Source organism: Aotus nancymaae, unplaced genomic scaffold (assembly GCF_030222135.1).
Source record: "Aotus nancymaae isolate 86718 unplaced genomic scaffold, 86718_ANA_hifiasm-v0.15.2.pri h1tg000089l, whole genome shotgun sequence".
In the NCBI taxonomy this organism is placed as follows: Eukaryota; Metazoa; Chordata; class Mammalia; order Primates; family Aotidae; genus Aotus; species Aotus nancymaae.
Genome location: NW_026988504.1, coordinates 24,099,902 through 24,112,432, shown reverse-complemented (window position 1 = coordinate 24,112,432; position 12,531 = coordinate 24,099,902). Strand labels below are relative to the sequence as shown.

The 12,531-nt window shown below is 47.4% G+C and overlaps 1 pseudogene; it reads left to right on the top strand.

Moving 5' to 3' along the window:
- Positions 1-7,942: 7,942 nt before the first annotated feature.
- LOC135271759 (U4 spliceosomal RNA) lies at positions 7,943-8,074 on the top strand (annotated as a pseudogene).
- Positions 8,075-12,531: the final 4,457 nt, after the last annotated feature.

Genomic DNA, 12,531 nt, shown 5'->3' with positions numbered 1-12,531 from the left:
AGAACAATCTTTACCACCTGGTTATGTTTGATTTATTGTTTGAGTGTTCTTGGACCATGAGTGATCTGACTGCTATCTGAATAAAATAAGATTTGTCAACATAAAATGGGCCGGGCATGATGGTTCATGCTTATAATGCCAACACTTTGGGAGGCTAAGGTGGGAGGATTGCTGGAAACCAGGAGTTCAAGACCAGCCTGGGCAACATAGCAAGACCCCATCTGTACAGGAGTCTGAGGTGGGAGGATCGCCTGAGCCCAGTGAGGTCAAGGCTTCAGTGAGCCAAGATCACGCCACTGTACTCTGGCCTGGACAACAGAGTAAGATCTTGTCTTGAAAAGTAAAAATTTTTAAAAATTTAAAAATTAAATTAACCAGGCATGGTGGCGTGCACCTGTAGTCACAGCTACTTGGGAGGCTGAGGCAGGAGGATCCCTTGAGCCCAGGAGGTTGGGGTTGCAGTGAACTGTGATCGTTCCACTGCAACCCAGCCTGTGTGACAGAGTGAGACCCTGTCTCCAAATAAAAATAAAACAAAACAAACAAACAAATGTCTCCTGCTCAGCTCATTGGCACACTCATTCCACTTTATAGAATGAGGTGTTGCCAGATCCTAGAATCAAAAACAAAAGCCGGTTAAGACCTTTAACCTAAATTTGTTGTAATTTTGTCTTTTAACAATGCCTGTGGCTTTGGCGTTTCCCCTCAGTCTTGCTCCTTAGCTCTAGGACTGTGTATTCTCTTTCTTTTTTTTTTTTTTTTTTTTTTTTTGAGACAGAGTTTCACTCTTGTTGCCCAGTCTGGAGTGCAATGGCACGATCTCAACTCACCGCAACCTCCACCTTCCAGGTTCAAGCAATTCTCCTGCCTCAGCCTCCCAAGTAGCTGGGATTACAGGTGCACGCCACCATGCCCAGCTAATTTTTGCATTTTTAGTAGAGATGGGGTTTCTCCATGTTGGTCAGGCTGGTCTCGAATTCCCGACCTCAGGTGATCTGCCCGCCTCAGCCTCCCAAAGTGCTGGGATTACAGGCGTGAGCCACCGCACCTGGCCAGACTGTGTATTTATTCTCTGTTGCCTATTGGACCTCAACCTCCATCTGGGTATTGTTAGGGCCTCTCTAACTCCACCTGTGCAAACATGCTCCTTCTGGATTCCCTGTGTCTCAGTTAACCACGCTACCTTCACCCAGCGTGCCGAGATTGAAATCTGTCTGCTTAAACTCTTCCCTCTCCGCTACCCCCATTCCACATTCACTCACCTTGAACCCTGGGGATTCTCTCCAGTCAGAATCTCTACCCTCTTCTCTGTTTTCACAAAGGGTGCTCCTCATTTCATGCCTGGATTAATGAGACCACCTGACTGGTAACCTTGTCTCTTCTCTTGTTCTCTTGTTCCACTCAAGCACACCTTTCTTACTAATGCCAGAGGGATCTTTCTGAAATGCAAATCTGATCCTGTCCAAGCCCAGGATCCTTCTATCCCATAAGTACATCCAGATCGAATCCCAGCTTCTCCAATTCACTGTTTGAAACTTTCCCAGCATAGGCAACAAAGTGAGACCCCATCTCTACAAAATAAAAATTAAAAAATTAGCCGAGGGGAGTGGCACCTACCTGTAGTCCCAGCTACGCAGGAGGCTAAGGTGGGAGGATTACTGGAGCACAGGAGTTTGAGGCTGCAGTGAGCTATGATCACGCCACTACAGTGAAGCCTGGGTGACATGGCGAGACCCTGTCTCTAAAATAATAATAATAAAATTAAATTCAAATAAATGCTTATTTTAAAAAAAAACAAAAACAATTTTCCATGTTCAGCTTCAACTCAACATGCCATCTCTGACATCTGCTTCTTTTTTTACCTTGAGACAGAGTCTCACTTTGTCACCCAGGCTAGAGTGCAGTGGCGCAATCTCAGCTCACTGCAGCCTAAACCTCCTAGGCTCAAGTGATCCTCCCACTTCGGCTCCCCAAGTAGCTGGTACTACAGGTGTGCACCACCAGGCCAGCTAAGTTTTGTATTTTTTGTGGAGATGGGGTTTCGTTTTTTTGCTCAGGCTGATCTCGAACTCCTGAGCTCAAGCGATCTGCTCGCCTTGACCTCCCCAAGTGCTAGGATTACAGGTGTGAGCCACCATGCCTGGACACATCTGTTTTTTACACATCGTCAGCTCCCTCAACACACAGAGACAGACACACACACACAAAGACACACAGACACCATCTTGGCCAGGATGGTCTCGATCTCTTGACCTCGTGATCCACCCACCTCGGCCTCCTAAAGTGCAGGGATTACAGGTGTGAGCCACTGTGCCTGTACTATCAATCTCTTAAATTTGTGCTCATCTAATTTTTTGCTTTAAATTTGTATTTCTCTGGTTACCAGTGAGATTGAGCATTTTTAATATTTTTTTATTTATTGTGAACTGTTTATTCCTTTTTTTTTTTTTTTTTGAGACAGAGTCTTGCTGTGTTGCCCAGGCTGGAGTGCAGGGGCATGATCACGGCTCACTGCAGCCTTGACCTCCCCCAGACTCAAGTGATCCTCCCACCTCAGTCGCCCAAGTAACTGGGATTATAAGCATGTGTCACCACACCTGGATAATTTGTGTATTTTTTGTAGAGACAGGGTTTTGCTGTGTCGCTTAGGCTGGTCTCAAACTCCTGGGCACATGCAATCCATCCACCTTAGCTTCCCAAAGTGCTGAGATGACAGGCGTGAGCCGCCATGCCTGGCTGTTTATTCTCTTTGCCCATTAGTTTTCTGAGTGTTTTCACCTATTGATTTGTATCGCCCTCCATTCTCTCCACCTGGCTAATTCCTACCAGACCTTTCAGACCTGGGCCAGGTGCCACCTCCTCCAAAAAGTCTTCTATTTCTCTGGCCTCTCCCTGCACCCCACCCCCAAGTTCAGTTCCCTTTTCTACACTCAGTGCTTTTTGGCATGTTTATAACCTTCACAAAACCATGAGACTTTGATTTGCTATTTCTATTTTCCCAGCTTAAAACAGTGTGCAGACCGGGTGCAGTGGCTCACAACTATAATCCCAGCACTTTGGAAGGCCAAGGGAGGGGGGCAGATTACAAGGTCAGGAGTTCAAGCCCAGCCTGACCAACATGGTGAAACTCTGTCTCTACTAAAAATACAAAAATTAGCAGGGCGTGGTGGCGCACACCTGTAGTCCCAGCTACTCAGGAGGCTGAGGCAGGAGAATCGCTTGAACCTGGGAGGCAGAAGTTGCAGTGAGCTGAGATCGTGCCACGGCACTCCATCCTGGGCAACAGAGCGAGATTGTGTCTTAAAAAACAAACAAACAAAAAAAACAGTGTGCAAACTTGCACATGTACCCACTGCACTGAACCTAAAATAACAGTTGGAAAGAAAAAAAAGAAACAGATATGGCAAATAAATCTATCAAGAAAAAGAATATCAGTGTGCCAGTATACTATAGATGCATAATAAAAATAGAATAATCAAATGATCTACAAACAGGATTACTTTTAGGTTTATTTTCTTTTTCCTATTCCTTGAGAAAACGATACAGAAACAGCCTGTTTTGTTCTATTTCACAACTAATATATGAATTTACTACAACTCCCTTCGCATAAAGAGTGTCGGCTCTTTGCCTTCATTGTTTTAATTTTTCCTTTTCTTTATTTTGACAGTTAAACTCCCCGGGGTCATAAGAGTCCAGTCTCATGACCAGAAGCAACTCTAATTAGCTGCTCTTCTTCCCAGTCCCTGCCACAGCCTCATTTGCCCACCTCACACCTCTACCTCCTCACCTTGACAAGATACCTGTGCTCCTGACATACTGCAGGCCGGGCATTCAGGAAGCGTCAGAAATGAAAGTGCATCCCAGAACATGTTTTACTCCACCTGGGATGTCCAAGAAAGGCTCTGGACATTTAACAAACTTGTTAGTTTACAAATGCCACATTTATTATCAGAGGCAGACCAAGGCCTCAGACTATGGAACAGCACATCCCACTGCATTATCATAAGCCAGACCAGAGAACTTGGAGGCAAGCAAATTAAAGTCAGTATTCAACAATCAAGCCTTGGGTAAATGACCTTGAGGCTCTGAATGGGAAACCTATGAGAAGGACCATGAACCTGGGCTTTCTGTTCAACTTCATGAAAGTTCGATCTAAAACTGAATTGGTGGGATCACAAGTACTTGGGTGTTCAAGACCGGACTGGGCAAATCCTGTCTCTACAAAGAAAAAAAATTGGGAGGACAAGGTGGGTGGATCTCCTGAGGTCAGGAGTTCCAGACCAGCCTGGCCAACATGGTGAAACTTTGTCTCTACTAAAAATACAAAATTAACTGGGCATGGTGGCTGCTGCCTGTAATCCCAGCTACTTGAGAGGCTGAGGTGGGAGAATCACTTAAACCCGAGAGCAGGGCATTGCAGTGAGCCGAGATCATGCCACTGCATTCCAGCCTGGGTGACAGACTGAGACTGTCTCAAAAAAAAATTAGACAAGTGGCGGTATGTGCCTGTAGTTCCAGCCTCTCAGGAGGCTGAGGTGGGAGGATCAATTGAGCCCAGGACCCAGGAGGTTGAGGCTGCAGTGAGCCATGATTGTGTAAGTGCACTCCAACCTGGATGACAAGCAAGACCTTGTCTCAAAAAGAAAAAAAAAATCTTTCATTTGCAGCAGCAGCCAAGCTATACTTCAGTTCCGACTGCATCTAGTAATAGTAATAACAGTGGCTAATATTTGTGAAGTGCTTACTATGAGTCAGTCACTGTGCTAGGTGCTCATGTATCATCTCATTTAACCCATATCAATTGGTCAGTTCTCAGTGGAAATGGAAAGCATATCCTGCTAAGGACTGGGAGATCTATGGTCAGTTCTGCTAGTGCATTTCAGTTTCCAACCCATTTCTACAAGACCAGGAAGAGAGGAGCCTCTAGTGTGTAAGAGATGGCTTCCGAGAGGAACTGTGCTGTGCAACTTCTCCAACTCAGATTCACATTTTCTAACCTGCTTGCCCACAACCTGGGCTTTGAACAAAGTTTTCCAACTTCTGGGAAACTTAAACTCATCCTTCAGCTTCTGGGAGACTATATGTTTGAGTAAGGCACTGTTATGAATCACAAGAAAAGGAGGAATTTAACTCTCCAGTTTCCCAACAGTTCATGAACTAATTACTATTATTGTTATTATTATTTTGAGATGGAGTTTCACTCTTGTTGTCCAGGATGGAGTGCAATGGCACAATCTTGGCTCACTGTAACCTTTGCCCCCTGGATTCAAGCAATTCTCCTGCCTCAGCCTCCCAATAGCTGCAACTACAGGCAAGTGCGACCATGCCCAGCAAATTTTGTATTTTTAGTAGAAACGGGGTTTCTTCATGTTGGTCAGGCTGGTCTCGAACTCCTGACCTCAGATGATCTGCCCACCTTGGCCTCACAAAGTACTGGGATTATAGGTGTGAGCCAAGACACCCGGCCTATTATTGTTATTATTAATTAATTAATTAATCTATTTGAGCCGGGCGCGGAGGCTCACGCCTGTAATCTCAGCACTTTGGGAGGCTGAGGCGGGTGGATCACGAGGTCAAGAGATCGAGACCATCCTGGTCAACATGGTGAAACCCCGTCTCTACTAAAAATACAAAAAATTAGCTGGGCATGGTGGCGCGTGCCTGTAATCCCAGCTACTCGGGAGGCTGAGGCAGGAGAATTGCCTGAACCCAGGAGGCGGAGGTTGCGGTGAGCCGAGATCGCGCCATTGCACTCCAGCCTGGGTAACAAGAGCGAAACTCCGTCTCAAAAAAAAAAAAAAAAAAAAAATCTATTTGAGACGGACGCTCTCGTTGCCCAGGCTGGACTATAATGGCACGGTCTTGGCTTACTGCAACCTTCACTTCCCGGGTTCAAGCGATTCTCCTGCCTCAACCTCCCAAGTAGCTGGGATTACAGGCGTGCCCACCACCATGTCCAACTAATTTTTGTATACTTAGTAGAGGCGGGGTTTCACCGTGTTGTCCAGGCTGGTCTGGAACTCTCGACCTGAAGTGATCTTCCCGCCTCCGCCTCCCAGAGTGCTGGGATTACAGGCGTGAGCCACCACTCCCGGCTAATTATTATTATTGTTATTTTTAGAGATGGGGGTCTCGCTATGTTGCCCAGACTGGGCTCAAACTCCTGGGCTTAACCAATCTTCTCGCCTGGGACTACAGGTGGCGCCACCGCGCCCGGCTTTAGTTACTATATTAAAGCCCTACCAGACTCACGTGGCTGGGAGCCGGTTTACTCTCATCTCTGAAGCCATGCGCTTCACCTGGGACGACTCAAGAGCCTGTCCTGGCAAAGCCTCTGAAGACAGCCAGTCTCTAAGGAGCGGTTCTGTCGGGGGAAGGGAGCCTCAAGGCTAACGAAGGCGCTCCGACCCCACCCTCCAACTTCAAAGGGAGCAATCAAACCTTCCCTGAAAGGGCGAGACTACTGGGTCCTCTTGGGGAACGCTGGAGATCCTCCTGGCCAGAGCGAGAGGAAGCTGGGAGGCCCGGCGGGGTCCGGGGAGGGAAACTGAGCCGAGGCCGGGTAGAGGGCGGGCGTGGGGCGAGCCAGAGCCTTCTCAAGAAGCCCAGAGGATTCTGGGGACTGGAAAGCGGCCGAGTTCTCTTTTTAAAAAAAAGAGACACAGAGAGAAGAAAACAAAATATCTCATCTGAGCATAACTCTTGGCGGTGGTGGTTTCACCAGCGCCTCTGCAGCGGGTCCCAGAGAAAGCCCGCCGGGCAAGGACAGACGGACAGACCCACGGAGCGGAAGACTCGGAAAACTCAAGGCCAGAAGTGGCCCAGTGCTAGCGCGGGCTTGGAATGCCCCAGGGGGTGGGGGAGGCTGCACCGACTCTTCGGTAGTTGGTTTGGAGACAATTGGCCATCCATATGGAAAAGATAAAGTTGATCCCTATCTGACAGCAGGCCTCCAAATAAATTCCAGATGAACTAGAGACCTACAGGGAACAAGCAAGCTATTATAGAACTTTGGGAAGAAAACGGAAAGATAGCTGTATGACACTGGGACAGGGGATGTTTTCTCTAACAAAGTATAAAATGTGCAAAACATAAAGGAAAAGATGGTACGGACTGGGCGCAGTGACTCACGCCTGTAACTCCAGCACTTTGGGAGGCCGAGGAGGGAGGATTGCTTGAGCCCAGAAGTTTCTGGTTTTTTTTTTTTTTTTTTTGAGACAAGGCCTCTTGCTCTTGCCCAGGCTGGAGTGCAGTGGCAGCGGGATCTCCTTTCACTGCAACCTCCGTTTTTTAAGGAGCTGGGTGGGGCTACAGGCACTGCCACCACATTGGCTAATTAAAAATTGTTTTTTTGCGGATATGAGGCCTCACTATATTGCCCAGGCTGATCTCAAACTCCTGGCCTCAAATTATTCTCTTGCCTCGACCTCCCAAACTGCTGAGATTACAGGCTATGCCACAGTGCCCAGGGAGCCCAGGAGTTCGAGACAGCCTGGGCAACATAGTGAGACCCATCTCTCTCTCTCTCTCTTTTTTTAATTATTTAAAAAAAATTTTTTTAAATTTAAAAAATTTACTTCTTTTTAAAGACAAGGTTTCACCATGTTGGTCTGGCTGGTCTTGAACTCCCGACCTCAGGTGATCCACCCGCCTTGGCCTCCAAAGTGCTTGGATTACAGGCGTGAGCCACCAAGCCCAGCCCTCTCTCTTTTTTTAAAAAAAAAAAAAAAAAAAAAGAAAGAAAGAAAAAAAAAATGCTGGCGCAGTGGCTCACGCCTGTAATCCCAGTACTTTGGGAGGTCGAGGTGGGCAGATCATGAGGTCAGGAGATGGAGACCATCCTGGCTAACACAGTGAAACCCTGTCTCTAAACAAAAAAAACACTCCCGGCTGGGCAACAAAAAGCGAAACTCCAAAAAAAAAAAAAAAAAAAAAAAAAATGAACTTTGCGCATCGTAGCCAATGAGGTTTATCCGAGGCGCAATTATTGCTAATTGAAAACTTTTCCCAATACCCTGCCATGATGACTTGAAATATAGTCGGCATTGGCAATTTTTGACAGTCTCTACGGAGACCGAATAAAGAAAAAAAAAAAAGATGGCGCAGTGTTATGATATATATTGGTTTTCGTCCACAGCTCCTGGCTCCTGGCTCCTGGCTCCTGACTCCCGACTCCCATAGCCCTTGTTAGCCCTCAGGGGCAGTATCTGACCTTCTCCTGCCCTCCTTTCACTCTAACGTTCCAGGGTCTTTTCTGACTGTGAGCCTTAAGACCGCCCCATAAAGCTTTCATGAAAATCCAAGAGAAAAGAGTTCAGTGAGCTTCCAGATGCATGAACACCTGGAGGTTCCTGGAGGGTGGAGCACCCAGAGAGGGCATGGAAGCTCCACACCCCTTCCCTCATACCTCGTCCTCCGTGCCTCTCATCTGTATCCTTTGCAATATGCTTGCTTCCGCCCGCCCCCCAAGACGTAGTCTCGGTCTGTCACCCAGGCTGGAGTGCAGTGGCGCCATCTTGGCTCACTGCAACCTTCACTTCTAGGGTTCAAGAAATTTTCATTGCCTTAGCCTCCCTTCCTTGTAGCTGGGATTACAGGCGCCTGGCACCACGCCCAGCTAATATTTGTTTTTTGTTTTGTTTTGTTTTGTTGTTTTTTTAGTAGAGATGGGTTTTCACCATGTTGGCCAAGCTGGTCTCTAACTCCTGACTTCAAGTGATCCACCTGCCTTAGCCTCCCAAAGTGCTGGGATTATAGGCACACCACCCCTGCAATATGGTTTCTAATAAACCAGTAATTGTCAGTGTTTCCCCAAGTTCTGTGAGCTGCTCCCACAAATTAATTGGACCCAAAGAGGAGGTCATGAGAACCCCAACTTGAAGCCTGCCAGTCAGAAGTTCTGGAGACCAAGACTTGGGACTGGTGCAGGAAGGAGTTTTGGGGACTTAAGCCCTCAACCTGTGAGATCTGACACCATCTCTGGGTAGATGGTGTTGGAGCTGAATTAAAGGGCACCCAGCTGGTGTCCACTGCTAGGTAGGGGGAAAAAAACCCATGTATATGGTCACAGAAATCTTCTGTGTTGATGATTGTTGTGGTGTGAGAGTAGAGGAAGTGATTAGAGAGAGGTTTTTCTACACAGTTGATGTCAGTGAAGTGGGATTTGCAGGAATGGCCCTGACTCACATAAACATGGTTTGGGAAGAAAAAGGATAAAAGGGTGGGAGAAGGCCGGGCGCAGTGGCTCACACCTGTAATCCCAGCACTTTGGGAGCCCGAGGCAGGCGAATCACGAGGTCAGGAGTTTGAGACCAGCCTGGCCAACATGGTGAAACTCTGTCTGTACTAAAAATACAAAATTAGTCAGGTGTAGTGGTGGGTGCCTGTAATCCCAGCTACTCGGGGGGCTGAGGCAGGAGAATTGCTTGAATCCGGGAGGCGAAGTTTTCAGTGAGCTGAGATTGCATCACTGCACTCCAGCCTGGGCAACAGAGTCAAAAAAAAAAACGTGTTGGGGAAGAGGAATCTTTGATTCCTGAGTAACCACATGGTCACCATGGTGTGAAGCTGCAACTCTGTTGAGATCGGTTACTAAAGGTAAAACTTAACCAGTAGAATTTAGAGATGGATCCAACTCCCCATGAGTTGCTTCATTGAATACGTAAGGAAATGCAAATTAATAAGAAAAACACGAAATATTCAATCCCTTGATTATTGTTATCGAAAATGGTCAAAATGAAAGGAAAAGAGGGTGGGGGTTAGGAATTGAGGCTGAACCAAGCACAGATGTGCATCTGGCTGAGCTCAGGCCACTCGCCTCAGAGTTACCCACAAAGGAGAAAATTATGCAGGGACAACAGAAAGTACCTCTGAGACCTGTGGTTACCAAGATAGTAGTCAGTGTGAAGGAACCAAGTAACTATCGAAACAAGAGAGTAGAGTGTGAAGGAGTTGTTCCAGTTTGTAGATCAGTATCATCAGCTTCCAGAGGAACCTTTACTAAAAGGGATTCTGAGAGTAACTAATTTAGGGCCAGTATGAAGAGTGAAAGAGCATGTTTGGGTTGATGCAGGACTCACAGTGCACTATTCTAGTCACAGATGGGTGTATATGTTGCAGACACACAGGAGGTTATTTTTGAGGGAAAAGCAAGCCTGGTGGAATGTATAGAAGTCATGTAAAGGCCGGTCACAGTGGCTCACGCCTGTAATCCCAACACTTTGGGAGGCTGAGGCAGGTGGATCACCTGAGGTCAGGAGTTCAAGACCAGCCGGGCCAGCGTGGTGAAACCCCGTCTCTACTAAAAATACAAAAATTAGCCAGGTGTGGTGGTGCATGCCTATAATCCTAGCTACTTGAGAGGTGGAGGCAGGAGAATCGCTTGAACCTGGGAGGTAGAGGTTGCAGTGAGCCAGAATCATGCCACTGCACTCCAGTCTGGGCAACAGAGTAAGACTCTGTCTCAAAAAAAAAAAATTGTCTGGACACGATGGCTGATACCTGTAATCCTAATCCCAACACTTTGGGAGGCTGAGGCGGGTGGATCATGAGGTCAAGAGATCGAGACCATCCTGGCCAACATGGTGAAACCCCATTTCTACTAAAAATACAAAAATTAGCCGAGTGTGGTTATGCAAAAGGTGGTACATCTATACAATGGAGTATTATTCACTTGTAAAAAGGAAGGGGGCGGGGTGCGGTGGCTCAAGCCTGTAATCCCAGCACTTTGGGAGGCCGAGGCGGGTGGATCACGAGGTCAAGAGATCGAGACCATCCTGGTCAACATGGTGAAACCCCGTCTCTACTAAAAATACAAAAAATTAGCTGGGCATAGTGGCACGTGCCTGTAATCCCAGCTACTCAGGAGGCTGAGGCAGGAGAATTGCCTGAACCCAGGAGGCGGAGGTTGCAGTGAGCCGAGATCGCGCCATTGCACTGCAGCCTGGGTAACAAGAGCAAAACTCCGTCTCAAAAAAAAAAAAAAAAGGAAGGGAATTCTCACACTTGCTACAAAATGGAAGGATCCTGAAGATATTAAGTGAAAGAAGCCAGACACAAAAAGACAAATACTATATGATTCCACTCATATCAGGTGCCTAGTCAAGGAGAAGTTAACCGTTTAACTGCTATAGAGTTTCAGTTTGGGAAGATGAGAAAGTTCTGGAAATGAATGATGGTGATAGTTGCAGAATAGTGTGAGTATACTTGAAGCCACAGAACTGTATGCAGTGCTTACAAATGGTTACAATGGTAAATTTTAGCCAGGAGTGGTGGCTCATGCCTGTAATCCCAGCATTTTGAGAGGCCGAGGCAAAAGGATTGATTGAAGCCAAGAGTTCAAGACCATCCTGGGCAACACGGTGAGATCCCCATCTTTATAAAAATACATTTTAGGTCGGGCATGGTGGCTCACACCTGTAATCCCAGCCCTTTGGGAGACTGAGGCTGGTGGATTATGAGGTCAGGAGTTCAAGACCAGCCTGGCCAATATGGTGAAACCCCCCATCTCTACTAAAAATACAAAAAAATTAGCCAGGTGTGGTGGCACATGTCTGTAGTCCCAGCTACTCAGGAGGCTGAGGCAGAAGAATCACTTGAATCCAGGAGGCGGAGGCTGCAGTAAGCCGAGATCGCGCCATTGAACTCCACCCTGGGCAACAGAGGGAGACTCTGTCTCAAAAAAAAAAAAAAATTTAAATGGCCAGGCGTGGTGGCTCACGCCTGTAATCCCAGCACTTTGGGAGGCCGAGGCAGGTGGATCGCTTGAGTTCAGGAGTTTGAGACCAGCCTGGCCAACATGGTGAAATCCTGTCTCTACTAAAAGTACAAAAATTAGCCGGGTGTGGTCGTGGGCACCTGTAATACCAGCTACTTGGGAGGCTGAGGCAGGAGAATTGCTTGAACCTAGGAGGCAGAGGTTTCAGTGACCTGAGACCGTGCCACTGAACTCCAGCCTGGGAGACAGAGCGAGACTCTGTCTCAAACAAACAAACAAACAAAAACCATATATATAAATTAGCTAGGCGTGGTGGCACATGCCTGTAGTCCCAGCTACTCGGGAGGCTGAGGTGGGAGGATCACTTAAGCCAGAAGTGCGAGGCTACAGTGAGCTATGATCACGCCACTGTATTCCAGCCTGGGTGACAGAGCGAGACCCCTCTAAAAAATAAAAAGGTTACATACATGTGTATGTATGTATTGTAACACCATTAAAAAACAGAAATTTAAAAGAAGAAAAGTTGGCTTCTAGCTCCTGGAACTAGCAAAGCTGGCAGTCACTAACCTACCAATATAGGTAGGTGACTCTATACCTGGACAACCACATCCACCCGGTTGCTCTGCCCCTTTCTTCCCCTCCCCGTCTCTCCCCTTCCTTCCCTGTCCCTCTGCTCCCCTCCCCTCTCCTCCCCTCTCCTCCCCTCTCCTCCCCCGACACATCAGGTTCCGACTCTGCCACCCCCAACGAGTCTCACTGCGCAGGCGCGGAGCGGTGGGCAGGAGCGGGCGTGGCCTGACTTTGCGCCTGTGCCG